Here is a 26,240-nt window from a genome sequence, read left to right on the forward strand (position 1 = left end):
AACCTAAATTAACCTTCTTTTGGGTTATGTGTAGAAAATCTATTGTGTAAACATATGTACAAGGGAGGTAATGTGCATAACACCTTTTTTGTCGTATTTCAATTAAAGTCCAACTAAATTGCATTTGTTTACAATAATACGTTTGATACGGAGTACTCCATATTTTTAAAATTAGGTACGCTTGAATTCACATTTGTTCGCACCTTGATTTGGTTATGTTTAGTAAATTTACTTGACAAAATTTCATTCTTCGTCCCTGATGTTTACATCAACTTTGACTCCTCGTCCTTTTTCTTTTTTTTTTATGCATCTCTCGTCCCTAATATATCACAATTATACATCCCTCGTCCTTCTGTCACTTTTTTTTTAATTTCAGCCGTTAAGTGGTGTCATGTGCAAATCATGTGAGGGTATTTTCGTCATTACATTTGGCCCCTTTCTCATTTAATTACTTTTATTATCAATTTGACCTAAATTTATACCGTATGTCGATGTCGATCTCACCCATTCATCCAAATCTCATCTTTACCTCACCAACCATAAATTGTACTCCCTCACCAACCCACTTCTCCATTCCACCAACCACCAACACCCACCGCAAACCAGTCGCCGCCACAGCCGGTGGTTTCTCCATCGCTTCCTACACAGCCGTCGCCGCCATCAAATCGCGATGTTCTAGAAGAAACAACAAATTTCATTCATCTTTCGTTGAAAAATTTAGCGGAACGATATAGCTTGATGAATACTCGATTCGAAACTCTAGCGCTCTCGTAATCGATTAGCCTGACGCAATTCAGCGATTATGTAATCGTATTTAAATGCCGGAATCTGATGCTGAAAAAGCTGAACAAATAGACTGCACAAACTATAGTCGTGACCAATTTGTTCCATGAACTTGCAGATCTTAATTAAGAAGCTATTTATTTGATTGGAATTGTTTTTTTTTTAAGAAATTTTATTGTTGCAATTTATGTAGAATGTTGGGAACTGTTGCAATTTACGATTTATATATTACGTAAATGTTGCAAATCATGATTGTAACTGTTGCACTTTATGATTTGAGGTTCTGTAAATGTTGATAAATTGTAACATTTACAAGGGAATTATGTTTTTTGGGTTTTTGTGTCTCGCCACCACCTACAACGATCTGGATTTTTTGTTCCTCGTCACCACGACAGCGACAAATGACAGCTGATGTTCTCACCAGATCTGATGTTCCGATCGAAATATGTAGCAAATCATCTCGAGAATGCTCGACTTGCAGATTCAGAACATGAGGTTAACTCAATCTTTCCAATTTATGCACAAAATTTGAAGTTGACTTTTATCTATAAGCTTTGACTCTTTAAATCAAACATGTGATGTTGTTAAATTCAAATTGAAGCATCACAAAGCTTGTGTAAGTGATTAGGAATCAGGAACTATGCTCGAATCATCATATGATTAGCTAAACTGATCCAGAGACATCGATGTTGATGTTTTCGGTTATGAGAAGAACACGATGTGATTCGCTACGAATCTGTGGATGTAAATCTGAATAGTTGATGCACGAGACTTCGATTTTGTTCAAGGAACACTATGCTATCTTTAATTTACTGAATGAAACATCACAAATAGATTTGAGAATTTAAAATATAGTATGAAGATGAAGAAGCTCGTACAGTAACAGTTGAAAAAAATATATGACTTAATGATGCCATTAATCCTTAAAGTTTACCATTTTTTTCATCCTAGACCTTAAAGTTTTTCTTTTTCATGCTAACCCTTAAAGTTTTGATCTGATTTCAAATTAATCCCCAAAACTAACATCAGTTAAATCATCTCTGTTAGGTCCATATCACATGCTTAGCAACCAAGGGTAAAATAGTCTTCTTGTGTTTATGTCTAATATAACATACTACGAAGCATTGGGGGCACAAAACTGCACATTATGATAAAGTCAACATTGACGGTATCTACACATATGATAAAGTCATAAAAGGTTTTCACACATATGACAAATAACAGTTTTGCACACAGATGATATCATAACAGTTCTATAAAGTCAGCCAAAAGTGATATGACTTTATCATTGGTGGACTTCATTTTGTTTGTGCAGTCAACATTGCCCCAATGTTATGACTTTAACATTGGGTCAAAATGCTTCATTTTGTTTGTGCAGCCAACATTGACGGTATCTGCATTATTAAATATTGATGCACTTTATAAATTTTTTTGGTGTGCAGTTTGAGTTTGTATGTGTGCAAGTATATTTTTTGCATTATGTATAAAGTTTGTCTTATAATCGACCAAATTCACCAAAATATCAGTTTATAAAGTCCATCAAAATAGCAATAAACAACAAGAAATCAACGAAACATGGCAGTAAACAAATCAATGAAATAAGTTTTCATTATAAGTTTACCATTAAATAATACTCCGTAATCAACAAACTAATCCACTATGAAACAGAGTACCATGGTTGTGTACAATGAAAGAGTAGCAATTAATTTATTTACAATGAGAACTTAGAATATAGTTGATCCAAAGTTTGTGTATCCAAGCTTGCATACTCAATTCGTATAGTGTACATCGGAACACGTTGATCCATATGGGATTGAAGATAGTAGGATTTGGAGTATGTGAATATGCAAGTCGAATATGAAAAGAAAAAAAATGGTAACTTATTAGCAGACGTGAGTATGTGTTGTGATTAGGTAGCATGTTAGTTTTATTATTATTTAACATACATTGACCAAAATGCCCTCGTATGATTCAAAGTATCTGTATTGACTTAAGAGAAGTTAGTCTTGGGGATGAATTTGAAACTAAATTAAAACATCAAGGGTAAACATGAAACAAAAAAACTTTAAGGTCTAGGATGATAAAAAGAGTAAACTTTAAGGACTAATGGTGTAATTAAGTCAAAATATATCATGAACTTGATTTTTGATTTTTATATTCGTATTTGTAATTCTAAAATAATAATCTGTGATTGATATTCGTGAATGAAAGAAGAGGAATGAATTTCATTTTATTAGGGTTTATGATTTATGATTTTGGAATAAGTTGAATATTGAAGAAGAAGACATAATTGCGATCCTCGTTCCTGTAGTTTAATGATCTTTTTACCCCCACATGCTCTGCACGTGATAAGAGGGTAACGGCAAAATAGACAGAAAACAGACGGCAGGACTAGGGATGTAGATTTCTGATACATTAGGGACGAGGGATGCACAAAAAAAAGAAAAAGGATAGGGAGTCAAAGTTGATGTAAAGTTCAGAGACGAGGAATGAAATTTTATCAATTTACTGTGTAAAACATATGTACGAGATATAGAAAGGGAGGTGATTTGTATAACAATTTTTTTTTTTGTCGTATTTTAAGTAAAGTCCAACTAAATTGCATTTGTCTACAATTTTACTTTTGATAAAATTATACGCCTGAATTTACAAGGGGGGCAGACCATGAAGGGGGAAAAAAATAACTATTAGAACATATGTATATTAGTCAGATAGTAGTGTATTAACACATGTGTACATTGTATTAGTCAAATAGAATTGTAATAGAATACGGATTGCACTGGATACTAACAGATAAATCCATGTGCATATTATCTCTTAAGATATCTCATAGTCAGTTGTATAGCAGAATATAGAGTAGTCAGAAACTTGTATAAATAGGCGATCAGTTTATTGAATAAAGCATCGAAGTATTTTCATAACTTACATGGTATCAGAAGACTGATATCGATCCTCTACATCTATCAATCCTCTTATTCTCCTTACCTTAAATCACTTTCTTCTCTACATCACCTACTATGGCAGATCAATCAAAATTACCAGCTGCTCAACCAATCAATCACATCATTCACTCTGTCCCGATCAAACTTGAAATCGAAACAAGCCAATATAACTCATGGGCCGAATTGTTCAAAATTCATTGCAGAGCTCATGACCTAAGCGATCATCTCACCCACGAATCCCCTACAGCAGCTGCTGGTTCCTCCAAAGATCCTCAAATCACTCCCGAAGTCTGGAGCCGTCAAGACGCCATTGTTTTACAATGGATTTATGCCACCATCTCCAAAGATCTATTGAACACCATTCTAGAAACTGATACAACTACAAAGAAGTCTTGGGATCGACTCAAAGACATCTTCCATAACAATCAAGGTGCACGTGCAGTTGCTCTTGAACAAAAGTTTACAAACATCAAGCTTGCCAATTTCCCAAACGTATCAGCATACTGTCAAGAAGTCAAGATGCTCACCGATCAGATGAACAACGTTGGCCTCAATGTTACTGACCAACGTATGGTCCTTCAAATGGTTGCTGGCTTAGGCGATAGCTACGAAACCATTGGCACCAATATCTCACAATCAGAGAAACTCCCCAAATTTTATGAGGCTAGGTCAAAACTGATTCTTGAAGAAACCCGCAAGAACCGTAATCACAATTCAGAAATTCAATCAGAAAGTGCACTAATTTCAATGACTGGCACTCAATCCACACCTCATTCAAACGATAACGACAATCGGAGTGGCAATTTCCAGGCCAATCGGAACAGGGGTGGTCGTTCTGGTGGTCATGGTGGTGGTCGGTCCAACAATCGTTGCAGAGGAAGAGGTTATTCCCAAAACCTGTATGGTTATTCTTTTGGATCAAGACAACCCTAGAATCCACATAACCCATGGGTTTGGCAAACCAATTGGGCTCCCACACCACCCTGCCCATATCCTACAGTAGGCTGGAATCAGCCCACAACCAGCCCAGCAAACTCCTCTCCAGGAATTCTCGGCCCAAGGCCCAACTCTAATTATGCTGCATCCAGTTCTGCCACGTCCAACTTTGCTCCAACAACTATCGACAGTGCTTTTCAAGCCATGACATTGAATCCACCCGAAGAAAATTGGTACCTCGACACCGGCGCGTCATCACACATGACGGGTAATCAAGGTATGGTCTCTTCTTATGTTCATACGAATGTGCCTAAACAAATAATTGTTGGGAATGGTCATAGGCTTCCAATTCATGGTCTTGGTTACACAAAAATACCCATGTTACACAAACCATTATACCTTAACTCCATTCTTTACTCACCCAAGCTTATTACAAACTTAATATCCGTTAGACGTTTATCTAAAGACAATAATATTTCTATCACTTTTGATCCGTTTGGTTTTACTGTGAAGGATTACAGGACAGGAACACCACTCATGAGATGTAATAGCCAAGGCAAATCATATCCACTTACATCAACATCCCTCAACAAACTTCAAAGTCTTGCTACCAATTTATCTGTTGTTTCTGAAGATGTTTGGCATCGACGCTTAGGTCATCCCGGCGCCAACATCTTACATTGTCTTAGAAATAAAGTTACTATGTCTAGTAACCTGAATAAAAATCCTTTTACATTATGTCAATCTTGTGTGTTTGGAAAACATATTCGTTTACCTTTTCATAATTCAAATTTTTCTTCTCTATCTCCATTTGATATTATTCATAGTGATTTGTGGACCTCACCAGTAACTAGCTCACTCTGCCATAAATATTACATTATTTTTCTAGACGATCACACTAATTTCTTATGGACTTTTCCTTTACAAAATAAATCACAAGTCTTTAATAGATTTCTTACATTAAACAAATACATACACACTCAATTTTCTAAAAACATAAAAACCTTTCAATGCGATAATGATACGGAATACAACAACTCATCCTTTCACACCTTCTGTCAACAAAATGGAATGTCATTTAGATTTTCGTGCCCACACACTTCTGCCCAAAATGGAAAAGCTGAACACAAAATACGTGCTATAAACAACATCATACGAACATTACTCGCTCACTCGTCCATACCATCAAACTTTTGGCACCACGCTCTAGCCATGGCAACCTACTTACTCAGTATACTTCCAACTAAAACTTTAAACTACAACTCCCCTACGCACATACTATACAACCGATGTCCAGAATATACTCATTTACGTATTTTCGGATGGCTTTGCTACCCACTTCACCCATCCACCACAATTAACAAACTACAACCTAGATCTACTCCATGCGTTTTTCTTGGCTATCCTCAATCACATATGTGAAGACCCGTCCTAATCCATCCGGACGAAGTCCATATCGATTATAAACGATTCACAACAGTTGATTACATTGCGAGGTACTTGACCTCTATATGATACATTTTACAAACATTGCATTCGTTTTTGAAAAGACAATCTTTCATTTCATCGAAAGTTGACGGCATGCATACCATTTCATAATATATCTATCTATAACTGACTTAATAATAATCTTGATGAACTCAACGACTTGAATGCAACGTCTTTTGAAATATGTCATGAATGACTCCAAGTAATATCTCTAAAATGAGCAAATGCACAGCGGAAGATTTCTTTCGTACCTAAGAATAAACATGCTTTCAAGTGTCAACCAAAAGGATGGTGAGTTCATTAGTTTATCATAAATAATCGTTTCATAACTTTTAATAGACCACAAGATTTCATATTTCCATTTCTCATAAACATACGTCCCATACATAGAGACAAAAATATCATTCATATGGATTGAACACCTGGTAACCGACATTAACAAGATGCATATATAAGAATATTCCCATCATTCTGGGATCCTCCTTCGGACATGATGTAAATTTCGAAGTACTAAAGCATCCGGTACTTTGGATGGGGCTTGTTGGGCCCAATAGATCTATCTTTAGGATTCGCATCAATTAGGGTGTCTGTTCCCTAATTCTTAGATTACCAGACTTTAATAAAAAGGGGCATATTCGATTTCGATAATTCAACCATAGAATGTAGTTTCAATTACTTGTGTCTATTTCGTCAAACATTTATAAAAGCGCATGTATTCTCAGTCCCAAAAATATAAAGGGTAAAAAGGTAAATGAAACTCACGCATATAAATATTGTAAAACAGTTAATAAAGCATTTGCATGTATTCTCAGCCCAAAAACGTAAAGAGTAAAAAGGGCAAATGAAACTCACCATACTGTATTTTGTAGTAAAAATACATATGACGACATTGAACAAAAGTAGGGTTGGCCTCGGATTCACGAACCTATATCATTCATATATATATTAATACATATACTTGTAATCGAGCAACTATGTATATTATTAGTTATATAAGTTTTAATGTCAATAATTTATATGTTTCATTATATTCATTTTATTTATTTTAATAAATAAGATATTAATATAGTTTACTTTTGTGTATAAATATATTGTTCATAATAATAATACTAATCTGAATGAAATTTTAATAATTATAATAACTTTATTAAAAATGTTAATTTTTTTATAAAAAGATAGTTTCAATATAAAGGTAGTAATAATCATATTAATAAAAATGATGATAATATTAATGATAATACTTTATGTTAATAATAATTATAATAACAATAATAAATATAACTTGTAATTAATACAATATTATAGATAATAATAATAATAATAATGATAATAATAATGATACTAATTATAATAATTATCTTAATAATAATAGTGGTAATATAATAATACTTACAACAATGATAATAATAATACTAACAATTGTAATTATAACGATATTACTAATATTTAATAGATTTTAGTATGTTAGTAATCATAATATTTAACTTAACATTACTAGTAATAATATTCAAATTTGTAATTATAATTGCAATGATATAATAATGATAATTAATACTTACAACAATGATAATAATAATACTAACAATTGTAATTATAACGATATTACTAATATTTAATAGATTTTAGTATGTTAGTAATCATAATATTTAACTTAACATTACTAGTAATAATATTCAAATTTGTAATTATAATTGCAATGATATAATAATGATAATTAATACTTGTATTTGTAATAATAATAACAATATTAATGATTATAATACTAATACTAATAATAATAATAATAATAATAATAATAATAATAATAATAATAATAACTAATGATAACAATACTAATAATAATAATAGTAATACTTACTAATAATAACATTAATAACTAATAACAAATACAATAACAATAATAACAATAATAATTATAATAACAATAATAATAATACAAGAAAACTACCTCAAAAATAGTTTTCTAAAAAGAAATGCCTCAGGCCGGAATCGAACCCAAGACCCCTCGCTAACCCGTCACACCATCAAACCGCTGCACCATAACTGTCTTTCTGTTATAAACCCATATGAATTAAATATAACCCGTTTGCTATTCTGTTTCCTATCTCCTTCTTCCTCCTAGACTTCAATTTCCATCGACTCACATCCTAATTCCTAATCTTTACAAGTTATCTGTTGTAACACAGAGTCGATGTCTTATTGTGAAATCAATTAATAGAAGAAAAAAAATAAAAATAAAAAAAACACAGCAGCCTGCTCGTCAAGTATAGAAGAAAAAAATTTGATTTTTGATTTTTAGAAGTTTTCATGTAATGATTTCTTCACGAACTAATATCCAAATCATCTCTATAAACTATTGAAATCATCAATTGATAAAGAAAATTTAACACGCACTGTAATTTTACCAAAATTGATTCGTTTGACTTTTGAATATAAAAGTTTGACTCCGAAATTCTAACTCGATACAAAGAATTGGAAAGTGAGATTTTACTGAAAGATTGAATAGATGAATACTAACCTAATTGAATTTATAGATTTTGAAAAACAATACAAAATCGTATTCTTGCAATTCGAGTTCAAGAACAATAGGACGGCTCCTGTTTTTTTTTAATTTTTCTTTAATCCATCGTTTAGTAACAGTTAATAGAGAGTGAAAATAGTAATTGAGTGATTGTTGCTGCGATATAGGATGGTGTTTGTAGTGAAGGTGGGGATCGACCGTTCTTCACGAGTGTGCAGAGAACAAGAAAAAATAATAATAACCTGAGTGTGATTGATATGCATATATGCGTATATATCTGTTCTTTTATCTTATTTTTATTTTTAATATAATTAATTATTAAATATTAACTATCTTAATAATAATAATACTTGTTAAAATTACCAACAATAATTATCATAATATAATAATACTAATAATAATAATAACCATATTAGTAACTAAAATCATGATTTTACTATTAATTATAAAAAAAATATTGATTTTAATGCCCTTAACAATAATTTTAATATAACAAATCAAATGTATCAACTTATTTTAAGATTCTAATATTAATAATACTGATATTTATTTTAGTAATAATGAAAGTGATAATAACAATATTAATATGATAACTTGTAATTATATATATTAATATTACAATTTATAATTATGTAATATTTAATGATTATATAATATATATATATATACATATATATAATAACATCTATTGTATATTCATTTTAATAAATTTCACTATACATGTAATCATCAATTAAGTATAGAATTTATATATATATATTTTCAAATTACTTTACCTATAATTATATTTATTTATTAGGTTTTATTACATCGTATATTATATTCCGATTATTATTTAAATATATATAATAACCATATACATATTTCTAATTATATTTCAAATTATTATTATATATTCACATATTCAAATATATATGTATTTAATTACAAATAGTGGTTAGTGAATCGTCATGAGCAGTCGGGGTTTAATGAATGTTAGAAAACAGTTCAAAAATTTTGAGATTCAACATTACAGACTTTGCTTATCATGTCGGAATATTCAAAGATTAAGTTTAAATTTGGTCGAAAATTTCCGGGTCGTCACAACATAGAGGTTACAAGTGCTATGACATTAAAGCGAAAAAGATCATCGTCTCCCGACATGTATTATTCGATGAAACACAATCTCCTTTCGCTTCACACACTCGCACACCTGAATCGTATGACTTCTTACATCAACAGTTCCATCCGGAACTATTACACACATCAACTCCCGAAATTTCTCCCTATCCATCACATACGTCCCAACCTACTGACTTCACTAACACTTCCGACCAGTCCACTCCCACTCTATCCTCTACACATTCGGCCCAATCCAGAGCCCAATTCTCCTCTTCACCTTCTGTGACGACCCGGAAATTTCTGACCAAATTTAAACTTAATCTTAATATAAATTCTACATGATAAGCAAAGTCTGTAATGTTGAGTCTCGAGATTTTTGAATCGTTTACATAGATTCATTTAACCTTTGACTATTCCCGACGATTCACGAACGATTGTTGTAAATAGATATGTATATACATATATATAAATATAAGTTTATATAATAAATTGAAATAATAAAATACAATTTAATCAATTAAGTTAATTATGTAAAATAATTTACACTATAATAAAACTTGTTATTAAAAACGAAATTATAAATATATATATATATATATATATATATATATATATATATATATATATATATATATATATATATATATATATATATATATATATATAACTACTAGTTTTACTAAACGAATATAATAATATATATTTATATATATTATTTACAGACTTATAATATGTATTTTATAAAATACATAATTTCTAAATATTACATATAAGGAAATTTTAATAAGTGTGTTTTGTGCCATTTCAACGAGTTTATATGAAGTCTTCTAAGTAAAATATTGGATGATGTGATGTAATGTTAATTAAGTTAATCTTTTAATTTTGATTTAAGAGTGGGATAGTAAACCTAACTTTAAGAACTCCATAATTTGTGTTAACTCGATCCCACCTCATTAGCAAAGCAAGTGTTTTTATTTGTTTGTGGAATCCAATCATTCATATAATGCAAAGTAGGTAGCAACTTGTGTTTTATTTTCTATTCCTTACGAGTGTTTGCTTCTCTTTATTTTCCAATTGGGACCAATTAATGGTAATTGATGTAGATGTTCGATTCTTTTTCTGCATATCTATTTTTCAATCCACTACCACCAACTATTATTTGTCTTTTCATAGAACCAAATCAATCTATAATTTCATCTCTTTCTACATTCTGTTACAAGTATCAATCACCACTTTTATGATTAAGTGATGTAATTATTGTATAATTATTATCACATATTAATAATTCTATTCTATATATATATATATCTATATACATACACACCTATAAGGGAGAAAACAAACTCCAAATAACATCACCATCGAGAGTAGCTGTTGTAGTATTCTTCTGGTTCTAATCGGTCACCTCTTACAAACCACTTCATCACCATCATCGTACCACCATGAAACACTTGCTACGACCATCAATGGATACTTTTGTTTCTGACCCAGAACATCAATAGCTACTGCAAAGTTTCTGAATCGTTTCTATTTGAACCGATCATCCAAACACAACCCATTAGCTACCATTACCCAGAACCTTGTACAGTTCAATAAAAATCATCAACTAAGGAAACCATCGATATCCAACTAAATTTCACCTCTACCTCATTCGAATACAACCACCATTAGAACCATTGAAAGAAGTTTTCCTACTACTTGAGAACATCCGATATATTTTCTTTCTTGTTTCGTTTGAAGACCACTATCACCACCACCCAAACTTTCAAAACATGATTACCATAACCACATATTATTCTTCTTCTTCGACCCAAACCACCAACACCATTACAGACTCGATTCCATTTGTTGCTACTATGCAATTGTTAATACCATCAAACAACCACACGCCACTATTACCACTTCTATTCTATTTTTGTTTATTCCCAGCTGATTCGAACAACAATTATTGCTGCTGTGTTTGCTTTACGATCACCAAAAGCCACCAATAACAGCTGTGATAATACTGCTATAAATTCTGTTTCAAATCAAGACATAAACCAAGTATATCACCTTTATTACTTGCTCCTATTTAGATCATCCATGTTGTTCTCTGTTCAAAAGTGAAGACCGAGAGAAGCTGGTACAGTTTTGAATCTATATGTGTGATCATTCAGTTATCTGATTTCCTTATTTACCAATTGTAACTATGAAGATACCAAATTATAAACTGCATACTTAATTATGAACAAATGTATATACACAGATAGATAAATAAATAAATAAATAAAATAAAAACAATAATAATTTTTTCAAATCAATCAGAAATCTATAAGACTCTGTATAATTTATGAACAAATATAAAACTTATACCTTTAAACTAATTATTTCGAATTGTATCAAGATCAAAACCCTAATTTCACCTGTAACCCAATACATTTGTAAGAAGTGAAATTGAAGGGATAGTTGAGTTGTCAATATGATAAATGATTCTGATCTATGCAGCCTTAAACCATGAGACTAATTACAAATCCAAATAAAATAAACATAATCGTCATACCCAATGATATTAATGAACAACGATGATGACGAAGACTGATGATGATGTTGAACGAGGACGATGACGAATCGATGATCTACAATTCATCGATGGATGTTGCTGGATTGATCTGTTGATGATGAAGATGGTTATTGATCAATTATATGATGCAAACATTTTTTTTTCTTTCTCTCTGCGAATGACTCTGTTGATCTCGATCTGATTTGGGGAAGAACTAACAATAAACGCGTATTTATATTTATATTAAGTATAATTATTATAATTATCATTATTATTAGATTATTCTAATTTTTATTATTATTATTATTATTACTATTATCATTATGAAAATAATACAAATTCTTATTATTTTTGTAAATATTAGTATTAGTATCTTTTTATAAATAATAGAATTGTTAATATTAACATAAGTATTATTATTAATGTTATCATTATTATTATTAAATGATTATTAGTATTGTTATTATTAAATTTATTATCTTGACTATCATTTTCACTAAAATTATTATTTCGATATCACCAAAATTATCATTATTATTGTTATCAGTATTATCTATATCATTATTATTAATAATTATAATTATGAAAAACAAAAGCTTTAATGACGTTGTTAAGGTTATAAGTATAAAAATAAAGATTATTTATATAAATAAATAATAAAACTTATAAATTATTAAATATAAAAATTACATCACTAATAAGAACATATAAATTTATTCGATTACGTTTACATATATTAATAAATATACAATTGATATAGGTTCGTGAATCCGAGGCCAACCCTGCATTGTTCAGTTGTTCAATGCCATCATATGTATTTTTACTACAAAATACAGTATAGTGAGTTTCATTTGCTCTCTTTTTAAATGTTTTTGCAATATATATATTTTTGGGACTGAGAATACATGCGCTGCTTTTATAAATGTTTTACGAAATAGACACAAGTAATCGAAACTACATTCTATGGTTGAATTGTTATACCGGATATCGCCCTTGTTGAACTTGGTAGCCTAAGAATTGGTGTTTATTATAATTGCCACCAATTGACGCGAATCCTAAAGATAGATCTATGGGCTTTGACACGCCCCAGTCAGAGAATTTGAACTGCTTTAGTACTTCGATGTTTATATGTTTGGGGATATTCTAGATGCATTTTGTTAATGTCGGTTACCAGGTGTTTAATCCATATGAATGAATTTTAAACACTTGCGAGTGTATGATTATTGAATAAATGAAATCTTGTGGTCTATTAAAATTATGGAAATGATTGATTACGATAAACTAATGAACTCACCAACCTTTTGGTTGACACTTGAAAGCATGTTTATTCTCAGGTATGAAAGAAATCTTTCGCTGTGCATTTGCTCATTTTAGAGATATTACTTGGAGTCATTCATGACATATTTCAAAAGATGTTGCATTCAAGTTGTTGAGTTCATTAAGATTATTATTAAGTCAATTATAGTTGGATATATTATGATATGGTATGCATGCTGTCAACTTTCGATGTAATGAAAGTTTATCTTTTTAAAAACGAATGCAATGTTTGTAAAATGTATCATATAGAGGTCAAGTACCTCGCGATGTAACCAAATGTAATGTATTCGTCCAGATGGAATAGGACGGGTCATGAAATTTGGTATCAGAGCGGTGGTCTTAGCGAACCAGGTCTTACATTAGTGTGTCTAACTGATAGTTGATTAGATGCATTAGTGAGTCTGGACTACGACCATGTCTGCATGTCAAAAGTTTTGCTTATCATTTAGTGTCGAAAATTATTTGCTTATCATCCTTAAAGTCTAGACACGTCTTACTGCCTCTATTGCATAGACAGTGTATAGATAAATTCAAACCTTAGCGTATCTGTTATTGTTACTTTTGCCTGACAGCTTTCGTAGATTCCTCCGTAACTTATGGGATTTTTGTATTATATATGCATATGTAAATTATGTATTGCAGGGTACTAATCTACATCCTATAATCTATTTCTTATTTAAAATCCTTCATCTGATCGTACGAGATGAATCCCTCAACCAGTTCGAGTCCTCAGATTCCGATAGCTATTCCGATAGTTATTCCGACAGCTATTCCGACATGGATGTTCACCTAATCTCCGGAAACGGCGTCACCGGAATGAATCAACCAATCAGCCATCATCAATTCTGGATGAATTGGGGCTGAGTTCGTAGTCGACTTAATCAATGGAGGTGAGAAGAAGACAATACTTTCCATCAACCAAATTTCCCTCTTGGCGAAGAACCTGAAGCACTTACTGGCGAACCTGTCCGAAACACCATATTCACCCTCATTTCCAGGATATCTCGCAATGATTATACGATATCCTAAATCCTGAACCTTGTTCATCCGCTCATCCGAACCGACAACCATCCATGTATAATAGAAGAAGTCAACGAGCTTCGCTCTCGGGTAGTGGCTTTGAAGAATATGGTGCAAAGGTTACAAGTACCAGCAGCAACACCAGCATAAACAGTACCACCATCAGCAACACCAACAGTACCATTAGTAACATCACCAGTACCACCAACAACCTAAGTTTCAACATCATATGCCTCAATATCACATTCTGTACCACGAGTATAATCATCGTTCTACATATCGTTCTATCTATTTTATCTTCGTTCGACATGGCGATTATGTAATCTCTAATGTTTTAGAGATTATATATTCTTGTTCTAACGTAAATCAAATGAGATTAATATCATGTTAACTCATTAAATCCATGATTACATCTGAAGAAAATATATATGTATATATGTTTTCATAAAGATTGTAATTAAAAATTCTTTTGTACAAACGGATTATGGTGAAAATATTTTAACGGGTAGGTAATACCCGAGGAATATTTAGATTTCACATTAATAAGTTACATTGTACATTCTTCAAATCTGATTCAACGGTCATCTACTATCCTACTTACATCCACAGATATACGAATCCGTTCACCACAGAATAACCATTGTCATTCAATTTCATGTTTGGATTGTGACCTATCAGAATCCAACAAGTGGCATAATGAAGAAAAACATTGGACAAAATAAAATTTGTTAGAAACAAACAAATTAACTATGAGAAATTTTGTTAAGAATCCACGCTAACAAAATCCTAGCTAACAATTCCTAGCTAACTGTTAATTCATTATTATATTTTATTTATCTCAATTTTTAATTCTCGGAATTTTATTTATCGTCATTTAATTTCTCTTATTTATTTTACGCACTTTAAATATCGGGACACGTATACAAGGTTTTGACATATCATATCGACGCATCTATATATATTATTTGGGATAACCATAGACACTCTATATGCAGTAATGCTTGAGTTAGCTATACAGGGTTGAGATTGATTCTACAATAATATATATACTTTGAGTTGTGATCGAGTCTGAGACATGTACAAGGGTCACGATACGTATTAATTAATTTGAATATTATATATTAAACTATATATGAATTATTGGACTGTTAACTGTGGACTATCGACTTTGGACTAATAACATTGGACAATTAAAATGAATTAAAATATTGATTATAACATATGAAACTAAACATTTCTTCAAGTTTGCCACTTGATCTCATCTTAAACCTCATTTGTATCTTGACAATTACAATCTGCGTTCATACCTTTCATGATTCTTGAAAACACCTCAATCGAGACGATGAACCAACCGCACTTCATCTATGGAAGAAAAGATTGATGCATATATTTATGCACCTAAAAACACTCGGAACCTGAGTAAACGTTTAGCATGTATTTGTCCTAGCTCCTTTAGCGTTGTTATTCCCGAAAATCACTTTACAATTCCTTTCCAAAATGCCAATTTTGTCACAGCTCCAGCAAACCAACTTCGACTTTCATTCGAATGAGTCTTATTATAACTTTGATAGATACGTTTGCCTCTTCATCATCATTACCGGAGAACCGTTTATATTCCACCGTATTAGCAGTAAACTTATCAGCAACTTTATTGATTTTGACTTCCCAAAAAATCATTATATTTATCGAAACCTCGTCGTATACTCATCCGCATCTTGTAAATTACCGAGAATCAGCAATCAGTATTTTGAAATCTCGCAGCATGTCTACATCAACAGTTATATGTATACATACAACATTTATCTATCAGAAATATGATCTTTCACTCCGAAATTCTGAAAAGCGGATTATGCAAAATTATGAAGGAGGCTGTGGACAAATCACAAGGACTAAACTTGTACATAAAGAATCCTGATGATTCTGTTTCCGATGAAACCTTCAACGAATATCTTGCTCCGTACTCATGTTAAAATCTTGCGAAAAATCTTTCTTCATCAACCATCGAACTTAGAAATTCCAAAATATCATCATAAATATATTCGATATTTCTGAAGATATTTTCATAAATATTCTCGTCCGAAATTATTTATTTCTTCGTGCTATCTATATTACATCATAAAGGAAACTACTTTAGTTCTAAATTCCTGTAAAATTCGAGTTTAAATTATGAATGGTTTCTTGAGAAGTGTTGGGAATTGAAGCATGAGTTAGTATAATATAATTACACTTGATCAACGTGATTATATTACAGTAAGTCATGCTGAGTTTCTAATGAAACGCAATGATTCACAGACCATAACGTCATCATGTGCCATGTTACACGACTCTTACATTTTATCTAATATATAAACATATCAAGAATATAATTTCTTGAAAGTTTTATCGTTTCTCTTGAATTCTGGTAATTTAACCAATCAAGATCGTGCTATTACCGTTTCTTTCTTAGAACAATAGTCATGTTCATTCCGAAATTCATAACTACGAATTCTGGACCATTACTTGTTGTACTTAGAGTCGAGAAGAGAATAAAAAGGCAAAGAGCTACGAGATATAAGGGAAAATATAAAGACGAATGACAACACCAAAATTACAAACCGGAGATATTAATACGAAGAGCAATATAAAGACACGGTAAAATTAAGAATAGTATCACCCCAAGGTAATAGTAAAAGTAAACAGATTTTTCTGGTGGAAGATTGAAAAGAAGGAGGACATAAATGATAATTAGGAAAATATCAAGGATTAGAACGGGATTAAGCATTTTCACAATCTTTTGGAAGTATGAACTAAGAAAGAAAGTATAGAAATGGTGAGAATAATGGAACGGAAGAGCTTAATTTATAATGGAAATATCAGACAGAGTAATCGAGGCAGATCACCATATTAAATTATGGAGATCTTAATTTACTTACTCACCGAAGAATCAAATCTTTTAGATTTCGAAGATTTTCTTTAAATCCCTTGAATTCCGGAATTCAACAGTGACTACGTCAATAGTTAATACGAATCTTTATTTCCTCATTTCACTATTTCGTGATAGCTCCACTCATACGCTTCGAGTAATCGAATTGTCTTATTTATACTACTTAACGATGATAAAATTCTATTTATTAGCTCATATTCATCAGGAAAACATTCTTATTGTTAGCCATGATGATCCCACTCAAATTTCGGGATGAAATTTCTTTAACGGGTAGGTACTGTGACGACCCGGAAATTTCCGACCAAATTTAAACTTAATCTTAATATAAATTCGACATGATAAGCAAAGTCTGTAATGTTGAGTCTCGAGATTTTTGAACCGTTTACATAGATTCATTTAACCTTTGACTATTCCCGACGATTCACGAACGATTGTTGTAAATAGATATGTATATACATATATATAAATATAAGTTTATATAATAAATTGAAATAATAAAATACAATTTAATCAATTAAGTTAATTATGTAAAATAATTTACACTATAATAAAACTTGTTATTAAAAACGGAATTATATATATATATATATATATATAACTACTAGTTTTACTAAACGAATATAATAATATATATTTATATATATTATTTACATACTTATAATATGTATTTTATAAAATACATAATTTCTAAATATTACATATAAGGAAATTTTAATAAGTGTGTTTTGTGCCATTTCAACGAGTTTATATGAAGTCTTCTAAGTAAAATATTGGATGATGTGATGTAATGTTAATTAAGTTAATCTTTTAATTTTGATTTAACAGTGGGATAGTAAACCTAACTTTAAGAACTCCATAATTTGTGTTAACCCGATCCCACCTCATTACCAAAGCAAGTGTTTTTATTTGTTTGTGGAATCCAATCATTCATATAATGCAAAGTAGGTAGCAACTTGTGTTTTATTTTCTATTCCTTACGAGTGTTTGCTTCTCTTTATTTTCCAATTGGGACCAGTTAATGGTAATTGATGTAGATGTTCGATTCTTTTTCTGCATATCTATTTTTCAATCTACTACCACCAACTATTATTTGTCTTTTCATAGAACCAAATCAATCTACAATTTCATCTCTTTCTACATTCTGTTACAAGTATCAATCACCACTTTTATGATTAAGTGATGTAATTATTGTATAATTATTATCATATATTAATAATTCTATTCTATATATATCTATAAGGGAGAAAACAAACTCCAAATAACATCACCATCGAGAGTAGCTGCTGCAGTGTGATGATCGCTCAAAATCCATATGGATGAACATGTCATTCATTGATTTCATTGCGAGGTATTTGACCTCTATATGATATGTTTTGTAAACATTGTATTCTTTTGAAAAGGCACACCATAAATGAATATTTAAATCAAAGGTTTTCGACATCTGATGATTTCTACATATAGACAATCACCATAAATAATAGTTTATAACAGTACTTCCGTTGACAATGCAGTCAAAATAAGATACATGGTGAAGATTTGGTGAATGCAACGTTTCCTTGAAAAATATGTCATGTAAGACTCCATGCACATAGCTTGTCTAACATCTAAGCAAACAGCGGAAGACTTCTAGGAAACCTGAGAATAAACATGCTAACAAGTGTCAACACAAAGGTTGGTGAGTTCATAGTTTTAATGTTTCGTATAATTTGTATATAAAGGTGGATCACAAGATTTCAGTTGTTTCATCCAGAAACGTTTATCAAAATATTCTACAAGATTGAGCACCCTGGTAACTAAACTTAACGTATATATAATTTGTACCCTTTGTATAATCATCTTAATAATACACGTAAACCAACATGTACGCTTCTCAAATAGCATACGTCCGTTAAAAGGCTAGTGCTCTAGCTCGGACGGGGATATCAAGCCCTATGGATCCATATACTACTACTCGCGCCCACCAGTTCTTATAACTGGCAGTTACTAGTTACCAAAGCTAAGGGATTTTCGGTTCAAACTCAGTATAGAATTTAGTATGTACTTGTGTCCATTGTTTTTAAAATAAAGTGCATGCATTCTCAGCCCAAAAATATATATTGCAAAATCATTTAAAAAGGGAGCAAATGAAACTCACATCAAATCAGTTTAGCATTTGTATCAATTTCATAAAATGGTTATAAAAGCATTCGCATGTATTCTCAGTCCCAAAAATGTAAATAAAAAGGGAGCAAATGAACTCACGTATCAATATTGTGGTTCAATATTGTAGGAAAAGTATGCAGACACAATGATAGTGATGAACACATAGTTGGCCTCGGATTCACGTATCAATACCCTCTAACGATACCCATAATTTCTTTAATTTAAAACGGTTTGAAACCCGAATTAAAAACACGCGTGAATCTTGTTATAGGACATTACTACTAAAAAAAAGTAGAAAATAAATAAACAAAATATATGGAGTCTCATGTTGTACGTATGTGTGTCTTTAAAAAAAATAAAGTTGTTATCATAACCACAATCTAACTCAAATTGCTATATAATTACGTGTTTTAGTTTATTAGACCTGGCCACTTGATATTTATATTACTAACTTTTTGGAAAGTGCAAAAACATGCGGCCATCATTTTTGTTTGTTATCGCAATACTATACATAGCGTGACATTTTTTTGTCTTAAGATACCGACACTTTTAATAATTTTAAATTACGGACCGCTATTTAATGCCCCGTTACCAATTATAGATATCAAAAAGTCTTAGCAAGATTCTAAAATATAGGATGATGTTAAAATCTTTATCCTTTTCATGAGAGCTAAGAAACAAGTTGTTAAATGTGGTTCTAAATATTTATAAAAATTATATATGTTTTTAAGAAGACATAACACTCCAAATGTTATATATAAATTTTATAATAAACGGTAATGATATTTTTAATAATCTTAGAGTTTTTAAACATGTTTCTACTCCTCATTATTTATATAAAAATATATAGTAAAATTATTTGGTTAAACCTTTATATATATATATATATATATATATATATATATATATATATATATATATATATATATATATATATAAACATGTCGATCTATAAAGTAACCTACATGATCCATCACTAGTCCCGTGAATTTTGTTATCTTTATGTTTAATTGACGTGTAAAGCTAGATGACATTAACCTAATTATTATTATTTATGTATTTATTTATTTATTTTCGAATACAATAAGTTGTACTAATTTTCTTACATGCAGATCTAACTTTACATTGCGTAAATAATAACATTTTAGATTGGAGCAACAGTATACTTTCATAACATCTACTAATTGCACTTCATAATACCCATAAGATTACTAAGTCATTTATTTAAAATCATAATACATTAGCTATTTAAATCACACCACATGTGAAAAATCTTTGAGTTTAAGCTTTAGAAAACAACTCATAAAAAGTGTGTCCATGTCTAAAATGCTTTATACGTTTGTTTAAAGAAAACTGACTACCCAAAATGTAATACATAAAGTTTATAGTTTTAAATAATTAAAAAGATAATTATATTTTTAACCAACTTAAAGTTTTCAAACGTTTACTAACTCACATCTTATATATAATATATATTAAAATATTATAGTTTGTTGTTTACTTCTTTATATATATCAACGTTTTGCAATATGGGTTTGTTCGTGAATCGTCGGAACGTCAAATGGGTATATGAATGTTTGAAAATATTTTAAATGTAACACAACAATTTTATTATCTTATTGGAATTATCAGAGTTTAAATTTGACCGAAATTTCCGGGTCATGACATGCAGTATTCTTCTGGTTCTAATCGGTCACCTCTTACAAACCGCTTCATCACCATCATCGTACTACCATGAAACACATGCTACGACCATCAATGGATACTTTTGTTTCTGACCCAGAACATCAATAGCTACTGCAAAGTTTCTGAATCGTTTCTGTTTGAACCGATCATCCAAACACAACCCATTAGCTACCATTACCCAGAACCTTGTACAGTTCAATGAAGATCATCAACTAAGGAAACCATCGATATCCAACTGTGTTTCACCTCTACCTCATTCGAATACAACCACCATTAGAACCATTGAAAGAAGTTTTCCTACTACTCGAGAACACCCGATATATTTTCTTTCTTGTTTCGTTTGAAGACCACTATCACCACCACCCAAACTTTCAAAACATGATTACCATAACCACATATTATTCTTCTTCTTCGACCCAAACCACCAACACCATTACAGACTCGATTCCATTTGTTGCTACTATGCAATTGTTAATACCTTCAAACAACCACACGCCACTATTACCACTTCTATTCTGTTTCTGTTTATTCCCAGCTGATTCGAGCAACAATTATTGCTGCTGTGTTTGCTTTACGATCACCAAAAGACACCAATAACAGCTGTGATAATACTGCTATAAATTCTGTTTCGAATCAAGACACAAACCAAGTATATCACCTTTATTACTTGCTCCTATTTAGATCATCCATGTTGTTCTCTGTTCAAAAGTGAAGACCAAGAGAAGCTGGTACAGTTTTGAATCTATATGTGTGATCATTCAATTATCTGATTTCCTTATTTACCAATTGTAACTATGAAGATACCAAATTAAAAACTGCACACTTAATTATGAACAAATGTATATACACAGATAAATAAATAAATAAATAAAATAAAAACAATAATAATTTTTTCAAATCAATCAGAAATCTATAAGACTCTGTATAATTTATGAACAAATATAAAACTTATACCTTTAAACTAATTAATTCGAATTGTATCAAGATCAAAACCCTAATTTCACCTGTAACCCAATACGTTTGTAAGAAGTGAAATTGAAGGGATAGTTGAGTTGTCAATATGATAAATGATTCTGATTTATGCAGCCTTAAACCATGAGACTAATTACAAATCCAAATAAAATAAACAAAATCGTCATACCCAATGATATTGATGAACAACGATGATGACGAAGACTGATGATGATGTTGAACGAGGACGATGACGAATCGATGATCTACTATTCATCAATGGATGTTGCTGGATTGATCTGTTGATGATGAAGATGGTTATTGATCAATTATATGATGCTAACATTTTTTTTTCTTTCTCTCTGCGAATGACTGTGTTGATCTCGATCTGAGGGAAGAACCAACAATAAACGCGTATTTATATTTATATTAAGTATAATTATTATAATTATCATTATTATTAGATTATTCTAATTTTTATTATTATTATTATTATTATTATTATTATTATTATTATTACTACTACTATTATCATTATGAAAATAATACAAATTATTATTATTTTTGTAAATATTAGTATTAGTATCTTTTTATAAATAATAGAATTGTTAATATTAACATAAGTATTATTATTAATGTTATTATTATTATTATTATTATTAAAATGATTATTAGTATTGTTATTATTAAATTTATTATCTTGACTATCATTTTCACTAAAATTATTATTTCGATATCACCAAAATTATCATTATTATTGTTATCAGTATTATCTATATCATTATTATTAATAATTATAATTATGAAAAACAAAAGCTTTAATGACGTTGTTAAGGTTATAAGTATAAAAATAAAGATTATTTATATAAATAAATAATAAAACTTATAAATTATTAAATATAACAATTACATCACTAATAAGAACATATAAATTTATTCGATTACGTTTACATATATTAATAAATATACAATTGATATAGGTTCGTGAATCCGAGGCCAACCATGCATTGTTCAGTTGTTCAATGCCGTCATATGTATTTTTACTACAAAATACAGTATAGTGAGTTTCATTTGCTCCATTTTTAAATGCTTTTGCAATATATATATTTTTGGAACTGAGAGTACATGCGCTGCTTTTATAAATGTTTTACGAAATAGACACAAGTAATCGAAACTACATTCTATGGTTGAATTGTTATACCGGATATCGCCCTTGTTGAACTTGGTAGCCTAAGAATTGGTGTTTATTATAATTGCCACCAATTGACGCGAATCCTAAAGATAGATCTATGGGCTTTGACACGCCCCAGTCAGAGAATTTGAACTGCTTTAGTACTTCGATGTTTATATGTTTGGGGATATTCTAGATGCATTTTGTTAATTTCGGTTACCAGGTGTTCAATCCATATGAATGAATTTTAAAAACTTGCGAGTGTATGATTATTGAATAAATGAAATCTTGTGGTCTATTAAAATTATGGAAATGATTGATTACGATAAACTAATGAACTCACTAACCTTTTGGTTGACACTTGAAAGCATGTTTATTCTCAGGTATGAAAGAAATCTTCCGCTGTGCATTTGCTCATTTTAGAGATATTACTTGGAGTCATTCATGACATATTTCAAAAGACGTTGCATTCGAGTTGTTGAGTTCATCAAGATTATTATTAAGTCAATTATAGTTGGATATATTATGATACGGTATGCATGCTGTCAACTTTCGATGTAATGAAAGTTTGTCTTTTTAAAAATGAATGCAATGTTTGTAAAATGTATCATATAGAGGTCAAGTACCTCGCGATGTAACCAAATGTAATGTATTCGTCCAGATGGAATAGCACGGGTCATGAAACCTTCGACCCACATTCCTGTCCAGTCCACAAATCACACTCCTTCTCCTCCTATATCCTCACCTTCTGACCAACCAACTAATAATTCCATACCCACTTCTTCTCCCACTGACCAACCTACTACTACCTCATCATCCAATATAAATAACTCACCTACTGATCAAACAACTCCAATTGCTCCTACACGTACTATTATCACTAGAAACTCCTTTCAACTTAAACACCACCACATCTTCTGCACAATCCATATCTCCTATACCAAAAACACCACATGAAGCCCTTAAAGACTTGAATTGGAAGCTAGCCATGACCGATGAATTTGTCGCTTTTATTAACAATAAGACATGGGACCTTATACCTCGAGAACCTAACATGCATATAATAAGATCTATGTGGATATTTAAACACAAATTTCGTTCTAACGGTACTTTTGAGCGATATAAAGCTCGTTTAGTTGGTGATGGCAGGTCACAACACGTAGGAATTGATTTCACGGAGACTTTTAGTCCGGTTGTCAAACCGGCCACGATTCGAATTGTTCTTTCACTCGCGCTTGCACACTCTTGGGAAGTACGTCAACTTGACGTTAAAAATGCATTCCTTCATGGTAATCTTAATTAGACGGTCTACATGTATCAACCGATGGGATTCCGGAACCCCAATTATCCGAATCATATTTGTCGGCTAAACAAGTCTCTTTACGGTCTTAAACAAGCCCCAAGGGCATGGTATCAACGTTTTGCAACATTTATTTCTACACTCGGGTTTACACATAGTTTATGCGACCATTCATTGTTCGTCTACAAAAAGGATAAAGATGTTGCCTATCTCCTACTCTACATTGATGACATAATTTTGGTAACTTCATCACCTACTTTAAGGCTCACGATCATGCGTCATCTCTCAAGTGAATTCGCTATGAAAGATCTTGGTCCCCTAAGTAATTTTTTGGGTATTTCGGTGCATAAAACAACTAATGGACTATTCCTACAACAATCTAAATACGCCACAGAAATCTTAGATCGAGCAGATATGCGCACATGTAAACCAGCCAACACTCCGGTTGAACCTAAATCGAAATTAAGTAGTGATCCTGGTAATGTATATGCTGATTCGTCATTGTATCGAAGCTTGGCAGGTGATCTTCAATATCTTACGTTTACCCGACCAGACATATCATATTCAGTGCAACAAATTTGCCTGCATATGCATAACCCGCACGACACTCGCATGGCAGCTCTTAAACGAATATTATGATACATTAAAGGTACCATTAACTACGGGTTATGCATGTCTACAACAAATACAACTTCTCTTATATCTTATACAGATGCTGATTGGGCCGGTTGCCCGAATACCCGTAGATCAACATCCGGCTATTGTGTTTATCTCGGGGACAATTTGATCTCATGGTCATCCAAACGACAACCCACCATTTCACGTTCAAGTACCGAGGCGGAATATAGAGGTATAGCAAATGTAGTTTCTGAATCATGTTGGCTATGAAACTTGTTACTCGAACTTCATCATCCTCTTCAGAAAGCTACAATCGTCTATTGTGACAATGTGAGTTCGGTATATCTTGCTAATAATCCAATACAACATCAACGAACCAAACACATTGAACTCGACATTCACTTTGTTCGTGAGAAAATTGCTAGAGGTCAGCTATGCATTCTACACGTCCCGTCACGTTATCAGATTGCAGACATATTCACTAAAGGACTTCCACGACTACTCTTTGATGATTTTCGGTCCAGTCTCAACGTTCGTAATACTCCCGTTTCGACTGCGGGACCCTATTAGAACATATGTATATTATTCAGATAGTAGTGTATTAGCACATGTGTACATTGTATTAGTCAAATAGAATTGTAACAGAAAACGGATTGCACGGGATACTAACATATAAATCCATGTGCATATTATCTCCTAAGATATCTCATAGTCAGTTGTATAGCAGAATCTAGAGTACTCAGAAACTTGTATAAATAGGCGATCAGTTTATTGAATAAAGCATCGAAGTATTTTCATAACT

General features: G+C 31.2%; 1 pseudogene; it reads left to right on the forward strand.

Moving 5' to 3' along the window:
* The first annotated feature begins 3,800 nt into the window (after window positions 1-3,800).
* On the forward strand, window positions 3,801-26,008 carry LOC139848852 (uncharacterized; annotated as a pseudogene).
* Window positions 26,009-26,240: the final 232 nt, after the last annotated feature.

Source organism: Rutidosis leptorrhynchoides, chromosome 5, assembly GCF_046630445.1.
Source record: "Rutidosis leptorrhynchoides isolate AG116_Rl617_1_P2 chromosome 5, CSIRO_AGI_Rlap_v1, whole genome shotgun sequence".
Classification (NCBI taxonomy): Eukaryota; Viridiplantae; Streptophyta; class Magnoliopsida; order Asterales; family Asteraceae; genus Rutidosis; species Rutidosis leptorrhynchoides.